Source organism: Saimiri boliviensis, chromosome 1 (assembly GCF_048565385.1).
Source record: "Saimiri boliviensis isolate mSaiBol1 chromosome 1, mSaiBol1.pri, whole genome shotgun sequence".
Taxonomy (NCBI): Eukaryota; Metazoa; Chordata; class Mammalia; order Primates; family Cebidae; genus Saimiri; species Saimiri boliviensis.
In genome coordinates this window covers 154,423,763-154,439,699 of record NC_133449.1, presented here as the reverse complement: position 1 = coordinate 154,439,699, position 15,937 = coordinate 154,423,763, and the positions used below count along the sequence as shown (strand labels likewise).

The 15,937-nt window shown below is 35.5% G+C and overlaps 1 pseudogene; it reads left to right on the top strand.

Moving 5' to 3' along the window:
• The first annotated feature begins 7,964 nt into the window (after positions 1 to 7,964).
• Positions 7,965 to 9,358, top strand: LOC101051698 (peptidyl-prolyl cis-trans isomerase G pseudogene; annotated as a pseudogene).
• Positions 9,359 to 15,937: the final 6,579 nt, after the last annotated feature.

The following is a 15,937-nucleotide window of genomic DNA, read 5'->3' as shown; positions in this document are numbered from 1 at the left end:
AGAGGGAGAGAGAGAGAAAGAAAGAAGGAATATATATGAACATGAGTGAATGAGAGAATCCAGATCCCTAAGGAAAATCAAAGCCCTGGGATACTATAGTAAATTTTTTTTCCTCTACTTAACACTGATTTCTCACCTCACCACCCCCTGTTTTGAGAACTCTGTCCCAATTTTCCTTTCCCCATTGTTCATATTCTTGATGGAACTGTCGATCAAGTTGCCCTAGCCAAGAGGTCAGTAAGAGAATCAAATAAGGTAAACTCGCTTCTTGGTTTGAGGACTCCAAATCGGCTCTTTAGTGATTTTTTAAGTTATTTGAATGATCCTATATCCTACCGCGAAAGCTACTTTGCTTCAATTGGCCAGAGTCAGTTTTATTGCTTGCAAACAAAACAAAGAAATACACAACTGATCTGACTACTATGCTACAGAAAGTCTTAGTTCCATAGATGTTATGTTGCTTGATCCTAGGAATGCAGCTTCTCTGTTATGTTCCCGATGGAATGCTGAGAATTTAAGGGCAGGATACAGTGGCTTAGTGCCCTATTTATTTTAGGTAGAATTGACAGACTAGGCCATAGTGCAGTTGGAGCCCTATATGATCATAGTTCTACAAACTTTGGGCTGGGTTCTGGAGATACATCTCCTAGGTTAAGTTTAATTAGCAACAACTCGGTATCAATCTACCTTTGGATATCTGGAGCTTGAATCTCACAGCTTGGCTTCTTCTCTGGTTTTGATTCATTAGCAAAGATTTGGAATTATCTGTGGTATCAGGTTTAGGAGGGTATAAGGTAAGAAGAGAGCTTTGAAGCAGTTTGGTAGTTGAAGGACACAAACAAGGAAAACCTAGCTTGAAAAACAACGTAGTCTCTATCATCCCTGGGTGACCTCCTAGGGCCTAGAAGGAAACCCCATTTTGTTCTCTCCCTTTTCCCCCTTCACTTCCTCTCTCCTTTCTCCCTTAATCCTTCTTCCTCAGCTTTCAACTCTTCTCTCCCTCTCTTGCACATAAATTGTACAACTGTTTTCTACCCTGTTTATCTCTGTAGCTAATATGAAGCAGCATCTCTTTATCTCATGTGATGCAAAGCAGGGCTTTAGAATCAGACAGGATAGATATTTATTTCACCTGTTCCACTTTCTAGCTGTGTGCAACTGGGTCCCTCAGACCCAGTTTTCTCATATTCCAAATGGAAAGAATAAATATGTTCATGTGAGGTTTACAAAGAAAACACTTGGTGTCATAACTAGCCCATGGTGGGTAACTAAAGATTGGTAAGCTTTGTCTGTCCTATTTAATTTTTAACTTCTATTATTAGTGTTATTTTCCTACTGCTATTTTTCTTACAAAAAGGAAAAAAAAATCCTTCTCACTCATTATCAGCATATGTTTATTGTGCTTGTCTTTGACTCCATTCAACTCTCTTAGCGTTCAATACCTTCCCTTCCGTTATCCCATAAGACCACTCAGAGGGAACCTAAATGATTAAAAGTTATTCCTAGGAAAATTTTTGTAACAGTGGAGAAATGTCAGCCTGTAGGCAAGTCTCAGTGGATTTCCCTTTACGCTAGTGAAATGTAATTTTAGATTATTTTAGTAATATTTTATGGAATGCTTCCCCTTTTCTAAATCTCACTTCTTGTGGTCTTTTGAGAATTCAGGTAAATTTCTAGGTAAGAGCTATAAAGTAAAATATGAGCCCCTAACTGTTCCAAGCTAGGGTGAAATCTCACTCAGCATCTTGGAACAAGTGGTAAATATAATAGGATTTTTAAAACTGAGACCACTATGTATAAGAATATCTCTATGCATTTGTTATAATAATAATAATGAATTGAAGCTACGTTTTCAAACTTTTTGAAAATGCATCCTAGATAGTATTTTATTAAGTGGGAATGTTAACAGTTTTTGTGTGTATGTGTGTTTGTGGAGTCCTTTAAAAAAAAACAGTTGCATTTAATGGTGATCTCTCTTATCCCTTAAATGTTCAATTGTTACTGTATTTGATAAGTTGGTGTTGAGAAAGCTTTTACTCTTTTTCACTCAGCAATGTGTGAGAAATATGATTTGTTTAGTCAGGACAGTTTCAACTTAGCTATTTTCCTTGACTCTGATTCCACTTTAAGATGTGTGCTCTAGTTTATGGGCAGCATGCATGCATATTTCTTACAGATGGACTAAACTTGGGAGCTTATCAATAGTTCGGACTTGAAAGTACAGTGGTTCTAATGGGAAAATCTTGCTTTGCTGAACTGTTAATGCTGAAGGTTTAAGTGTGAAAGCCCAGCTGTGCCTAATCCACTCCCCACTGCAATTTCCAACTGAAGCTTGGAACATGCTCAAAGTCAGGAGCTAAGCAGAGGCAGGGATCTAGTGACTTAAGAGGCTGAAGAGATTTTCTCTCTCTGAGTCAAAATTTTTCTCCAGACTGTTGTGGGATTTGACACTGGAGTGCAGCATTCCAGTCTTCGTTTAATACAGAGACTTTGATGGTACCCACATTCTTTATCTTAGTTCTGTTTCCTTCTTACCACGTATGACAATGAATTCTATCTGATGGGACCCCGGGCACATTGCCTGATCACACTCCCCAAATAATGCTTGACAGTGCAGTTCTCTGGAGTTTGCATTCAGATCTGTTTTATACCAAAATGCATTTCTCTGACATGCATAATCCTCTGTAAGCTTGAGAAGAGAGCTTGATTTCTGTTCTTCTCCCTAGGATTTTATTGTGTGTCTGTGAAGGGATGGGAGATATAACTTATCTTACTTCGAAGATGAGAATGGGAGAAATATTGAGGAAACTAAACAATGTTATTCAGAGGTAGAAATAAACGCAAAGAAAAAATGATACAGGGTATTAAATGGAGAAAATAAATTTAAATATAGGAATAGTATAAAAAAGGAAATCAAAATTTTCTCACTTCTGTGGTTAAGTGTAGGTCAATTTTCTTTGAAATTTCAACTTGTTTATAAAACACAAACTCATTGTAAAATAGCGAGAAGGTTCTATGTAAATAAAGGGAAAACTGTATACCTCTTTTCCTCTTTCCCCAGCCCTATCCTTATTCCACTTCCAGTGGTGAGTGATGTTAATGTGATATATGTTCTTTCCCTCACCTGTTACATTATTTGGATGAACCACTAAACTCCTTTAAACCTTAGTTTTCATATCTGTAGAGTGGGGATAACAGCAGTTACTTATAGCATTGTTGAGAGGATTAAAAGAGGTATGTCATTTGTATAAATATATATGGCACAAAATAAGAGCTCAATGAATATTAGATATTATTATTTTTCCAGGCACATATAAGTTTATGTATTTTCCAACAAATAAAATGGTCCACATTATGTACGTGGTGATATAAATTACTGTCTTTAAAGATATGCTGGAAACATTTGAAAATATTTGTATATACTTATTTTATTTAAATACATGCATAAGATCACAACATAGTTAACAGTTTTTGGGGGTTGCTTTCTCTCTTCATGCCTTCTCTATCTATATTACCTGTCTTGAGGAAATCCACATAAAGGCTTAGTGTGTATGTGTCAATATTTTCCTTCAAGATCATATAATCATAGACAAAACCACATATGCATATTCATAGAGTTTGTCATTGATTTATAAAAATAAGATTATAGTATACAAATATATTTTTACAATATTTACAAATTATAAAATATCTTTTCCCAGGCCTTCCATTACTAACAGAGGCTGGGAAGCTTAACATGTGAAGCCACAGCAAATGTTTTTGGTGCTGAGGGATAGGGTAAGCAAATGTCCCTGTGTTGGTCAACTACACCCAACAGGAAATCTGTTGCAAGGAATTTCTAGGAAAGTTTTCTTTCCTAAAAAATGGGATAAATTTGGCTGGTGCAGTTGTTGTTGTCCCTTGATCCTTCTTGGGAAGTGGAAATGAAACCTGAAATGACAATATCCTCTTTGGACCATGAGGGAACCCATGTGAGGGTAAAAGCTGTAATGTTAATGGTGGAATGATGGAGACACCAGGCTGAGTGCCTGATAGCATTTTCAATACCAGCAACTGCTGCCCTTTGGATTTCCAAAATAAACCCCAATTTGCTTAAACCGTGATCACTGAATTTTCTTTTCTTTACAGTCAAACACATTCTTGACTGATACACAGATTTTTCTGCATCTCATTTTCATCAGTGAAATCTTGTTGAAGTTCTAAATGGTTACTTATTATGGCAGCATGTTATTTTATGGTATGAATGGTTACAATTCTGTCAGCCTGTCTTCAATTGGTGGATGTTTTTGTCCACTGTTTGTTTTATCTTCTTTCCCCTCCTCCTTATAAATATATATTTATGTAGTGAGACTTATTTTTATGAAACAAATTCCCAAGAGTAGAATTTCTGAGTCAAGTATATGTATTTTTAATTCTAATATATGTTTCTAGAATGTATTCCCCCAAAAAGGAATAATTTACATTTTACCAGCAATGTGCAAGAATAAATTTTCCTTCTCAAGTCTTCACTAACAATAATTGTTATTAGTCTTTTGCCAGTCTAATGTTTATAAAATCATAACTCGATGTTGTATCAGTTGTTCACATGTTCCTGACTGGTAGAGATTTTAAGCCTTTTTCTACATTCTATTGGCTGCTTGGATTTGCCCTTCTGTGAATTCCTATTCACAAACTCATATACTTTTTTCTTGGGAATTTTTCTTCTTGTCAGTGTAAAAGAGATTAAAAATAGATTACAGGCACCCATTTTTATTCTTCAGCATTGGAATTTGATTATAGTATTTGCTATGGACTAAATGTTTGCATCCTCAAGATTCCTAGGTTGAAACCAAATCTCTAAGGTGATGATAAAGGGCTTAAAGATGAGCCCTTTAAGAAGGTATAAAATCCCACTAAGAATGGGATTTGTGCCCTTATAAAAAAGAACCCAGAGAACTTGTTCACCCATTCCACTGTGATTACACAGTGAAAACATGGCCCTCCGTGAACAAGGATGTGGGCGTTCACCAAACACCAAATCTGCCAGTGTCCTGATCTTGGTCTAGCCTCCAGAACTGTCTGTTGTATACAAATCACCCAATCTCTGGTATTCTCTTATAGCAGCTGGAATGGACTAAGACAATGTCTTTTGCTATAAATGTTTGAACTTTTATATGGCTAAAAATGGTTTTTAGAACACTTTATTTTCTAGTTTTAGATTAAAGAATGTGTTTTATCATCAGATTATGTATGAAGTCACCTACCTTTTCTTGCAGAATTTATGTTTTTGTTCCACTTCTGTTCTAACTTTACCTAGTAATTGTGAATTAGAGGTTCATTTTGTATATGTATTTTATCAGTTTCTTCACAAAAACCCAACTCCTGTATTCTTGGATTTATGAATGGCTTTTTGTGTCTCAATTTTCTTCAGTTCAGCTCTGATTTTGGTTACTTCTCGTCTTCTGCTAGCTTTGGGGTTGATTTATTCTTGCTTCTCTAATTCTTTCAGCTGTGAAATTAGATCTTTCTCACTTTTTGATGCGGGCATTTAGTGCTATGAATTTCCCTTTTAACACCACCTTAGCTATGTCCCAGATATTCTGGCATGTTGCATCCTTGTTTCATTATTTTCAAAGAACTTTGTGATTTCTGCCTTAATTTCATTATTTACTCAAAAGTCATTCAGGAACATGTTTAATTTCCATGTAATTGCATGGTTTTGAGTGATTTTTTGGTCTTGACTTCTATTTTTATTGTGTTAAAACCTGGGAGTATTTGGTATCATTTCAGTTCTTTTGCATTTGCTGATAATTGTTTTATGTCCAATTATGTGGTCAATTTTAGAGTATGTGCAATATAGAGCCTTTAATTCAGAATTTGTTATATATGTTGATTGTTTTGATTGTTGAAGAATGTTCTATTGTATGAAAATATCACATTTTGTTTATTGTGAACCCCGAATATCTGAGATATTCAGAATATCTCAGATATTCGGAGTTCACAGTAGATAAAAAATTAGAATAAACAAAAAATACAATGAAAAATTTAGCAATAGATAAACAAAAAAAATTTAGAAACTTAATTTTGCCAAGGTTAAGGATGTGCGCCTGTGATTCAGCCTTAGGAGGTCCTAACAACATGTATCCAAAGTGGTCAGAGCACAGCTTGGGTTTATACATTTCAGGGAAACCTGAGACGTCAATCAAAATATGTAAGATGAACATTGGTTTGGTCTGGAGATGCAGGACAATTGGAAGCAAGGATGGGCCTTCCAGGCCACAGGTAGGTGAGAAACAAATGGTTGTATTCTTTGTTTCTGATTAGTCTTTCCAAAGGAGGCAATCAGAAGTGCATTTATCTCAGCGAGCAGAGGGACGACTTTAAATAGAATTGGAGGTAGGTTTGCCCTACACTGTTCCCATCTTGACTTTTCCCTTTAGCTTATTGATTTCGGGGCCCCAAGATTTATTTTCCTTTCACATTATGTGTCTGTTGAGAGATATTTTAATTATCTTCAGTTATTAGCAATTACAAATAAATTGACTATTAACATTATGTATAATGTTTTGTGTAAATATATTTTTACTTCTGCTAACTAGTTAGAAGTAGAATGGTTGGGCAGTACAGTAGATTTATGTTTAACTTTTTAGTAGACTGCCAAACTGATATCGAAGTGGTTGTAGTATTTATATTCCTACCAGGTGTGTTATGAGAGTACCATTTGTTCTTCATCCTCACCAATGCATGCTATTGTCAGGCTTTTTAATTGTAGCTATTCTAATGGTGATAGCTATTCCAGCTCCCTTGCCTGCCGTTGTGTTTCTGCCAAATGCAAGTCATGGTGGCTGACTCTCTTACTATAGCAAGCTCCAGTGAATAGTCATTGGTTGTTCTCATTTGAGTGGTCCTCACTTCTTTAGAATTTTCATTAATTATTCCAAAGTGTTTATATTTGTGTATAAATTTTAGAATCAATTTTTCTATTTCTGTAGAAACTATTCAAATTTTGATTAGAAATCTATTGAATTGCAGATTTTCTGTCTTTTTAAAAATTTTTACCTTTCTTCCATTTCTGAGGCTCCTTTTATTTGTATTTCAAATTCAAGTATTTTCCACATATATACTTACAATTGTTATATCCCCTTTGCTGAATTGATCCCTTATCATTATATAAGGACCTTATCTGTTTTTAAAGTATTTGTCTTTAAATTTATGTTGTCTGATAAGTATATCTACTCCTGCTCTTTTCAGTTTCCATTTACCTGAACTATCTTTATCCATTTCTTTATTTTTAGCCCTTCTATGTCTTTATATATGAAGTAAATTTCCTGCAGGCAGCATACAGTTGGGTTTTTATTGTTTGTTTTTTGTTTTTTACCTATTCAGCCTCTTCATGTCTTTTGATTAGATAATTTACAATTTATCTCATTTCTATTCAATGTTATTATTGATATTTAAGAACTTGCTACTGCCATTTTGTTTGTTTTCTGGTTGTTTTGTTGATCCTCTCTTTCTTTTATCCTTTTTTCTTGACTTCCTTTGTATAAAAGTAATTTTTTTTATGAATGTATGTTTTAATTTTTTGCTTTTTATTTTGTGTGTATTATGTTTTTGTTTTGTGGTTAATGTGAGGCTTGCAAATAACACCTTATAATCAATTATTTTAAACTGATGACAACTTAACTGTGATTACAAAGAACAGAAAAACAAGCAAAAAAAGAGAAAACTAAAAAAATACTCTACAATTAGGACTCAGTTGTAGGGGAAGGAGGTAATTAGCAGACTTTAGTGCCTTTTTTGGTGGTGGTAGATTTGAAGCACTTTGAAGGACCAGACCCAGAGAAGAAGAAACTCTACTTGTGTGGGAGCAAAGGGATCAGTTTTCCTTGGTATTTTTTGGTTTTTTCTTCATTTGAAGATTAAGTGTTGGAAGCATGGGAATAAAGGTTCAATGTCCTTGATTTTTTTGGCATTGCCATTAACAATCAACTGCTGGAAGAGTTGTCTTTGAATTGGTTTCTGATGTGTGCCCCCAAACATGCAAGAACTTTTAGCTGTCTTTGTACAGGTGAAAAGGGGACAGGGAAATCAACTCAGAAGCCATTACATTATAAAAGTTCTCTTTCACAGATCTGTCAAGGATTTTATGGTTTAAGGTAGTGACTTCACTGAAGGAAATGGTTGAGAAGGGGGATCTATCTATGGAGGATTTTTGGAAGATAAGAGTTTTGCTGTTAAACACAACAAATAATTTCTCTTGTCAATGGCCAACAGAAGGAAGATTACAAATGGTTCACAGCTCTTCATAACAATGAAACTAACTCCTGATTTAGATGGGCGTCATGTTGTTTTTGGACAGCAATCTCTGGCCAAGAAGTTGTAAGAGAGATGGAAAACCAGAGGACAGATGCAGCTGGCAAACTGTTTGCAGAGATATGAATACTCAGTTATGGAGAACTGATTTCCAAACCTAAAGTTAAGAAAGAATAAAAGAAAAGGCATAAGTCATCATCTTCCTCCTCCTCATCTAGTGACTCAGATAGCTCAACTGATTCTCAGTCTTCTTCTGATTCCAAATGTGCTTCTGAAGAGAAATCAAAGAAAAGAAGTAACATTGGAAAGCTTCCCGAAAACACAAGAAAGAAAAGAAGAAGCAAAAGAAAAGCAAGAAGAGTGCATCTAGTGAGAATGGAGCTGAGAATTAGAAGCACAACCCCAGTCTACTGTCCATCCAGAAGGGATCCCTCCTATACCTGAAAATAGATTCCTAATGAGAAAGTCCTTCTAAAGCTGGTGAAACAGAAAGGAAAATCCAGAGAGAGAGAAAGACAAAGAAAGTGTAATCCATCTAACTCTAGCCTGCTTCATACCAGAGATGACTTTTAGTTACTAGATCTGGCAGGAAAATTAAAGGAATAGGATCAACGTGTTATTGAACTCCTTCCAGATCCAGATCAAGTGATTATTTCAAATTTAGTGAGACTCTTCCACATTGGAGGCAAGAGATGCAAAGAGCTCAAAGAATGAGAGTATCAACTGGTGAAAGTTGGATTAAAGGAGATAAAAGTAAATTGAATGAAATAAAAGAAAATTAGAGAAGTCCAGTTAGAATAAAAGAGAGAAAAATAATTGATCAAGGAATGTATTTGAGAGTCCAAACAGAAAAAATGGAAAGGAAAAGAAAGTTAAAAACTGTAAATCTAACAGCAAAGAGAGAGATATCAGAAGAAATTCAGAAAAAGATGAGGAATATAATAAGAACAAAGTGAAAAAAGGGACAAATCTAAAAGTAAGAGTAAGAGCAAAGAGAAATCAAAGAGGAAAGAAAGAAATTCAGAACATAATAGACATGAAGAAAAGAGGATGAGGTCAAGGAGTAAAGAAAGGGATCATGAAAATGTTAAAGAAAAAGAAAAGTAGATGGATTCTTAAAGAAAAGATCAGGAAAACGGTAGAAGTAAAGAGAAGTCTAAACAGTAAGAATCAAGGAGTACTAAGCATGGTCACAGTAAAAGTAAGGAAAAATATAGATGTGTACTATTCAGGTATAGAGAATGTGAATATAACTAAAAATAAACACAGTTATAATAGCAGAACAGGAGAACAAAGCAGAGGTAGGGACAGAAGCAGAAGAGTGCATCAAGAAACCATGACAGAGATTGCAGCAGAAGCGAGGAGTACCACAGATACACAGAACAGGAATACAGGAGAAGAAGACCATCAAAAGCCAAGCAAGAGCTGGGTGCGGTGGCTCATACCTGTAATCCCAGCACTTTGGGAGGCTGAAGTAAGTGGATCATGAGGCCAGGAGATCGAGATCATCCTGGCCAACATGGTGAAATCCTGTCTGTACTAAAAATATAAAAAAACTAGTTGGGCATGGTGGCATGTGCCTGTAGTCCCAGCTACTCAGAAGGCTGAGGCAGGAGAATTGCTTGAAATCAAGAGGTAGAGGTTGCAATGAGCCGAGATCACACCACTGCACTCCAGTCTGGCTGGCAACAAGAGCGAGACTCTGTCTCAAAAAAAAAAAAATAAAGTAAAAAAGCCAAGAGAGAGGAACACCACCAGGAAGATCAAGAAGCGAAGATAGGAGGAGAAGGAGAGATTTTTGGAGCTCAGAGAGAGAAGAAAGTCAAAAGAGAAAGAAAAATACAGAAACCAAGAAAGTAAGAGTTCGCACAGAAAAAAAATTCTGAGAGAAAGAAAAGAATGTGCAACCAGCTAGTAACAAAATGGCAGGATCCAATTTACACATAACAATATTAATCTTAAATGTAAATGGGCTAAATTCCCCAATCAAAAGGTACAGACTGGCAAATTGAATAAAGAGTCAAGACCCATCAGTGTGCTGTGTTCAGGAGACCCATCTCATGTGCAAAGACACACATTGGCTCAAAATAAAGGGATTGAGGAAGATTTACCAAGCAAATGGAAAGGGGGAAAAAAAGCAGTGGTTGCAATTCTAGTCTCTGATAAAACAGACTTTAAACCAACAAAGATCAAAAGAGTCAAAGAAGGGCATTACATAATGGTAAAGGGATTAATGCAACAAGAAGAGCTAGCTATCTTAAGTATATATGCACCCAATACAGGAGTATCAAGATTCATAAAACAAGCTCTTAAAGACCTACAAAGAGACTTAGACTCCCCCACAATAGTAGTGGGAGACTTTAACAGTTCACTGTCAATATTAGACAGATCAACAAGACAGAAAATTAACAAGGATATCTAGGACTTGAACTCAGATCTGGACCAAGCAGATCTAATAGACATCTACAGAACTCTCTACCCCAAATCCACAGAATTCACTCAGCAAATGCAAAAGAATGGAACTCATAACAAACACCATAATGTAATCAAAATAGAACTCAGGATTAAGAAACTCACTTGAAACCACACAACCACATGGAAACTGAACAACCTGCTCCTGAATGACTACTGGATAAATAATGAAATGAAAGCAGAAATAAAACCAATGAGGGCAAAGACACAACATACCAGAATCTCTGGGATTAAAGCAAGGTCTAGAGGGAAATTTATAGCACTAAATGCCCACAAGAGAAATGTGGAAACATCTAAGATTGACACCCTAATGTCACAATGAAAAGAAATAGAGGAGCAAATTAAAACAAATTCAAAAGCTAGAGGAAGACAAGAAATATCTAAGATCAGAGCAGAATTGAAGGAGATAGAGCCATAAAAATCCCTTCAAAAAGTATCAGTGAATTGCTGGGTTTTTGTAAAGATCAACAAAATAGATAGATAGACCACTAGTCAGACTAATAAAGAGAAAAAGAGAGAAGAATCAAATAGATGCAATAAAAAATGATAAAGGGAATATTACCGCCAGTCCCATGGAAATACAAGCTACCATTAGAGAATACTACAAACACCTCTATGCACATAAACCAGTATATCTAGAAGAAATGAATAAATTCCTGAACATTTACACCCTCCCAAGACTAAACCAGAAAGAAGTCAAATCCCTGAATAGACCAATAACAAGATCTGAAATTGAGGTAGCAATTAATAGCCTACCAACCAAAAAAAGTACACGACCAGATAGGTTCACAGTCAAATTCTACCAGAGGTACAAAGAAGAACTGATATCATTCCTTCTGAAACTATTGCAAACAATACAAAAGGCCTTTGACAAAATTCAACAGCCTTTTATGCTAAAAACTCTCCTATCAGTGGAACATATCTCAAAATCATAAGAGCTATTTATGACAAACCCACAGCCAATATCATACCGAATGGGCAAAAACTGGAAGCATTATCTTTGAAAACTGGCACAAGACAAGGACGCACTCTCTTACCACTCCTATTCAACATAGTATTGGAAGTTCTGGCCAGGACAATTGGGCAAGAGAAAGAAATAAAAGGTATTCAATTAGGATAAGAGGAAGTCAAATTGTGTGTATTTGAAGATGACATGATTGTATATTTGTATATTTGGAAGACCCCATCGTCTCAGCCCCAAATCTGCTTAAACTGATAAGCAACTTCAGCAAAGTCTCAGGATACAAAATTAATGGGCAAAAATCACAAGCATTTTTATACACCAGTAACAGACAAACAGAGAGTCAAATCATGAGTGACAAAGAGAATAAAATACCTAGGATTACAACTTACAAGGGATGTGAAGGACCTCTTCAAGGAGAACTACAAACCACTACCCAAGGAAATAAGAGAGGACACAAGCAGATAAAAAAGTATTCCATGCTCATGGTTAGAAAGAATTAATATTGTGAAAATGGCCATACTGCCCAAAGTAATTTATAGATTCAATACTATCCCCATCAAGCTACCATTGACTTTCTTCACAAAATTGGAAAAAAAAAACCTTAAACTTCATATGGAACCAAAAAAGAGCCTGCATAGCTAAGAAAATCCTAAGCCAAAAAAGAAAAGCAAAAAAAAAAAAAAAAAAAAAAAGCTGGAGGCATCATACTACCTTACTTCAAACTATACTATAAGGCTACAGTAATCAAAACAGCAAGGTACTGGTACCAAAACAGAGATATAGCCTAATAGAAAAGAACAGAGGCCTCATAAATAATGCCACACATTTAAAATCATCTGATCTTTGACAAACCTGACAAAAACAAGCAACAGAATAAAGGATTCCCTATTTAATAAGTGATGTTGGGAAAACTGGCTAGCTATATGCAGAAAGCTGAAACTGGACCCCTTCCTGACACCTTACACTAAAACTAACTCCAGATAGATTAAAGACTTGAACATAAGACCTAACACCATAAAAGCCCTAGAAGAAAACCTAGGCAATACCATTCAGGACATAGGTATGAGCAAGGACTTCATGATTAAAACACCAAAACAATGGCAACAAAAGCCAAAATAGACAAATGGAGTCTAATTAAACTTAAGTGTTTCTGCACAGCAAAAGAAACTATTATTAGAGTGAACTGGCAATCAACAAAATGGAAAAATATTTGTGCAGTCGTCCCTCTGACAAAGGGCTAATATTCAGAATCTACAAAGAACTTAAACAAATTTACAAGAAAAAAGTCAATAAACCCATCAAAAAGTGGTGGCCAAAGGCTACAAACAGACATTACTCAAAAGAAGACATTTTTGCAGCCAACAAACTTATGAAAAAAAGCTCATCGTCACCATTAGAGAAATGCAAATCAAAACCACATTGAGATACCACCTCATGCCATTTAGAATGGCAATTATTAAAAAATCAGCAAACAGATGCTGGAAAGGATGTAGAGAAATAGGAACAGTTTTACACTGTAGGTTAGAGTGTATATTAGTTCAGTCATTGTGGAAGACAGTGTGGCGATTTCTTAAGGATCTAGAACTAGAAATACCATTCGACCCAGCAATCCCTTTACTGGGTATATACCCAAAGGATTATAAATCATTCCATTATAAAGACACATGCACATGTATGTTTATTGTGGCACTGTTCACAATAGCAACAACCAACCCAAATACCTATCAATGATAGACTGGATAAAGAAAATGTGGCACATGTGCACCATGGAATACTGTGCACCCATAAAAAAAAGATGAGTTCATGTCCTTTATCAGGGACATGGACAAAGCTGGAAACCATCATTCTCAGTAAACTGACACAAGAACAGAAAACCAAACCCCGCATGTTCTCACTCCTAAGTGGGTATTGAACAATGAGAACACATGTACACAGGGAGGGGAACATTACACACCGGGGCCTGTCGGGGGGTGAGGGGGCTAGGGGAGGGATAGCAGGGGGTGGGGGAATGGGGAAGGATAGTATTAGGAGAAATAACTAATATAGATGACAGAGTGATGGATGTTAACAAACCACCATGGCAGGTGTATACCTATGTAACAAACCTGCACGTTTTGCACATGTACCCCAGAACTTAAACTATAGTAATAAAAAAGAATGTACTGTAGAAGTCATAATAAATAATAGCAGCTCAAATAATAGCAGGGGGGAAAAAAGGCTGATGGTAATCAGAGTCCCTTTCAAAAATAAACCAAAGCAGTCAGGACTATGAATTAAAGTTCTCAACATTGAGAAAGAAGGAGGATCAGAAGATCAGAGTCTCAGTAGTAAAATAAAACCAAAAATCAAAGGGCCAAGAAAATACCACGTACATGAAGAAATAAAAAATTGGATAATGAATCAAGCCCTGGAATAGATGAAGACAAAAGTGGATGAGTAGGTTATATAAACTTATTTTCATTCTGTTTCAAATTTTAAGTTTGAAAGACTTGCTGGTGAATGTCTTTTATGTTGTTTTCCTTTTCATTGTTTTTGTGTTGTTTTATGTTTGTCCTTTTTTTTCTTTAAATGTGGATTTTATTGAGTTGATCTTTTGATAATCTGCCATCTGGATAATTTGTACTGCTAAAGTTTTAATAAATTCTAAATGACAAAAACAAAACAAAATAAAACTCTTCAATTTAACTCCATCTGTCTCATTTTTTGAATTGTTGTTTTCTCTATTTCTATCTATCATATGATCTAGCAATCCCACTGCTGCCTATATATCCAAAAGAAAGAAAACCAGGATATCAAAGAGATATATACATGCCCATGGTTGTTGCAGCACTATTCATAATAGCCAAGATATGGAATTAACTTGTGTGTCCATTAACAGAGGAATGGATAAAGAAAATGTGGTACTTACATATAATGGAATATTATTCAGTCATAAGAAATAAAATTCTGTCATCTGCAGCAACATGGATAGATCTGGAGAACATTATGTTAAGTGAAAAAAGCCAGGCACAGAAAGACAAATATTGTGTGTTCTCAAACATGAGAGAACACACAATATGTTCTCAAACATGGGAGCTAAAAGAGAAATTGAACTCATGGAGATAGGAGAGTAGAATGATGATTGCCAAAGTCTGGGAAGGGTAGTAGAGAGAAGTGGGATAAAGAAGGAATGGCTAATGTGTAAAAAACACACTCAAATAGAAAAAGATCTGGTGTTTGGTAGCACAATAGAGCTTATTGTTAACCACAGTTTATTATATACTTCAATATAACTAAAAGAGTGGGACTGAAAATTTCTTAACACAAAGAAATGATAAATCCTTGAGGTGATGAATATCCTGATCATCCTGATTTGATCATTTCATATTGCATGCTTATATCAAAATATCACATGTACTCTGTAAACATGTACAACTAACATGCATAAATAATAATTTTAAAAACACATCTTCTAGAGCTCCTTTGATTTGTATGTTAAATCTCTCATAGTCTTTCTCCAATTCATTTTCATCTTTTTTGTCTAGTGATTTTTATCTTTTTACGTAATTCTTCACACTCCAAATTTTTTAGGCCATTAAATCGTGTCTCAACAGTGATCTTGAACATCTCTCTTCATTTATATTCTAAATAGTTTAGTTGGAAACTATTTTATTTCTGGAAAGTACTCTTGAGGAATGGGTGTAGAAGGTAAAGGGGTTATATACAGATAACATCCCTAAGATCTTATTCCTTTTCAAATTGTCATTTATCTCTTCTAGCATCAGTTAAAAGTTGGTTCTGCGTTTTGTTTGTTTTAACTGATCTTTCTGGTTGTGGCCCACTATTCTGCTCTGAGGTATTGTTAACCTGGAGTATATCTCACTGTTTCCTGTCTGTACTCTCCCAGCCTGAAGGGTGTGAATGCTTCACTCGTTAAATTTTTTTTTAGGAGCCTGAGAGATCTGGTAGACACTGGGGCCTCTGTTTATCTGTTTCCTGGGTCCACAGATCTTTGTAAGCCAAATATTCCTAAGATCCATATTTTAGATGAAATCCTTCTCCCAAGGCTTCTCTCTCTCTCTCTCTCTCTCTCTCTCTCTCTCTCTCTCTCTCTCTCTCTTTTTTCTTAAGACAAGTAAACATTTATTTTCTTGTTCTGACAGTGGTCTTAATATGCCTTTCTAGTCCATGGCAAAGAAAGCCAAAGAAGCAGTTACACTCTGGGGCTCA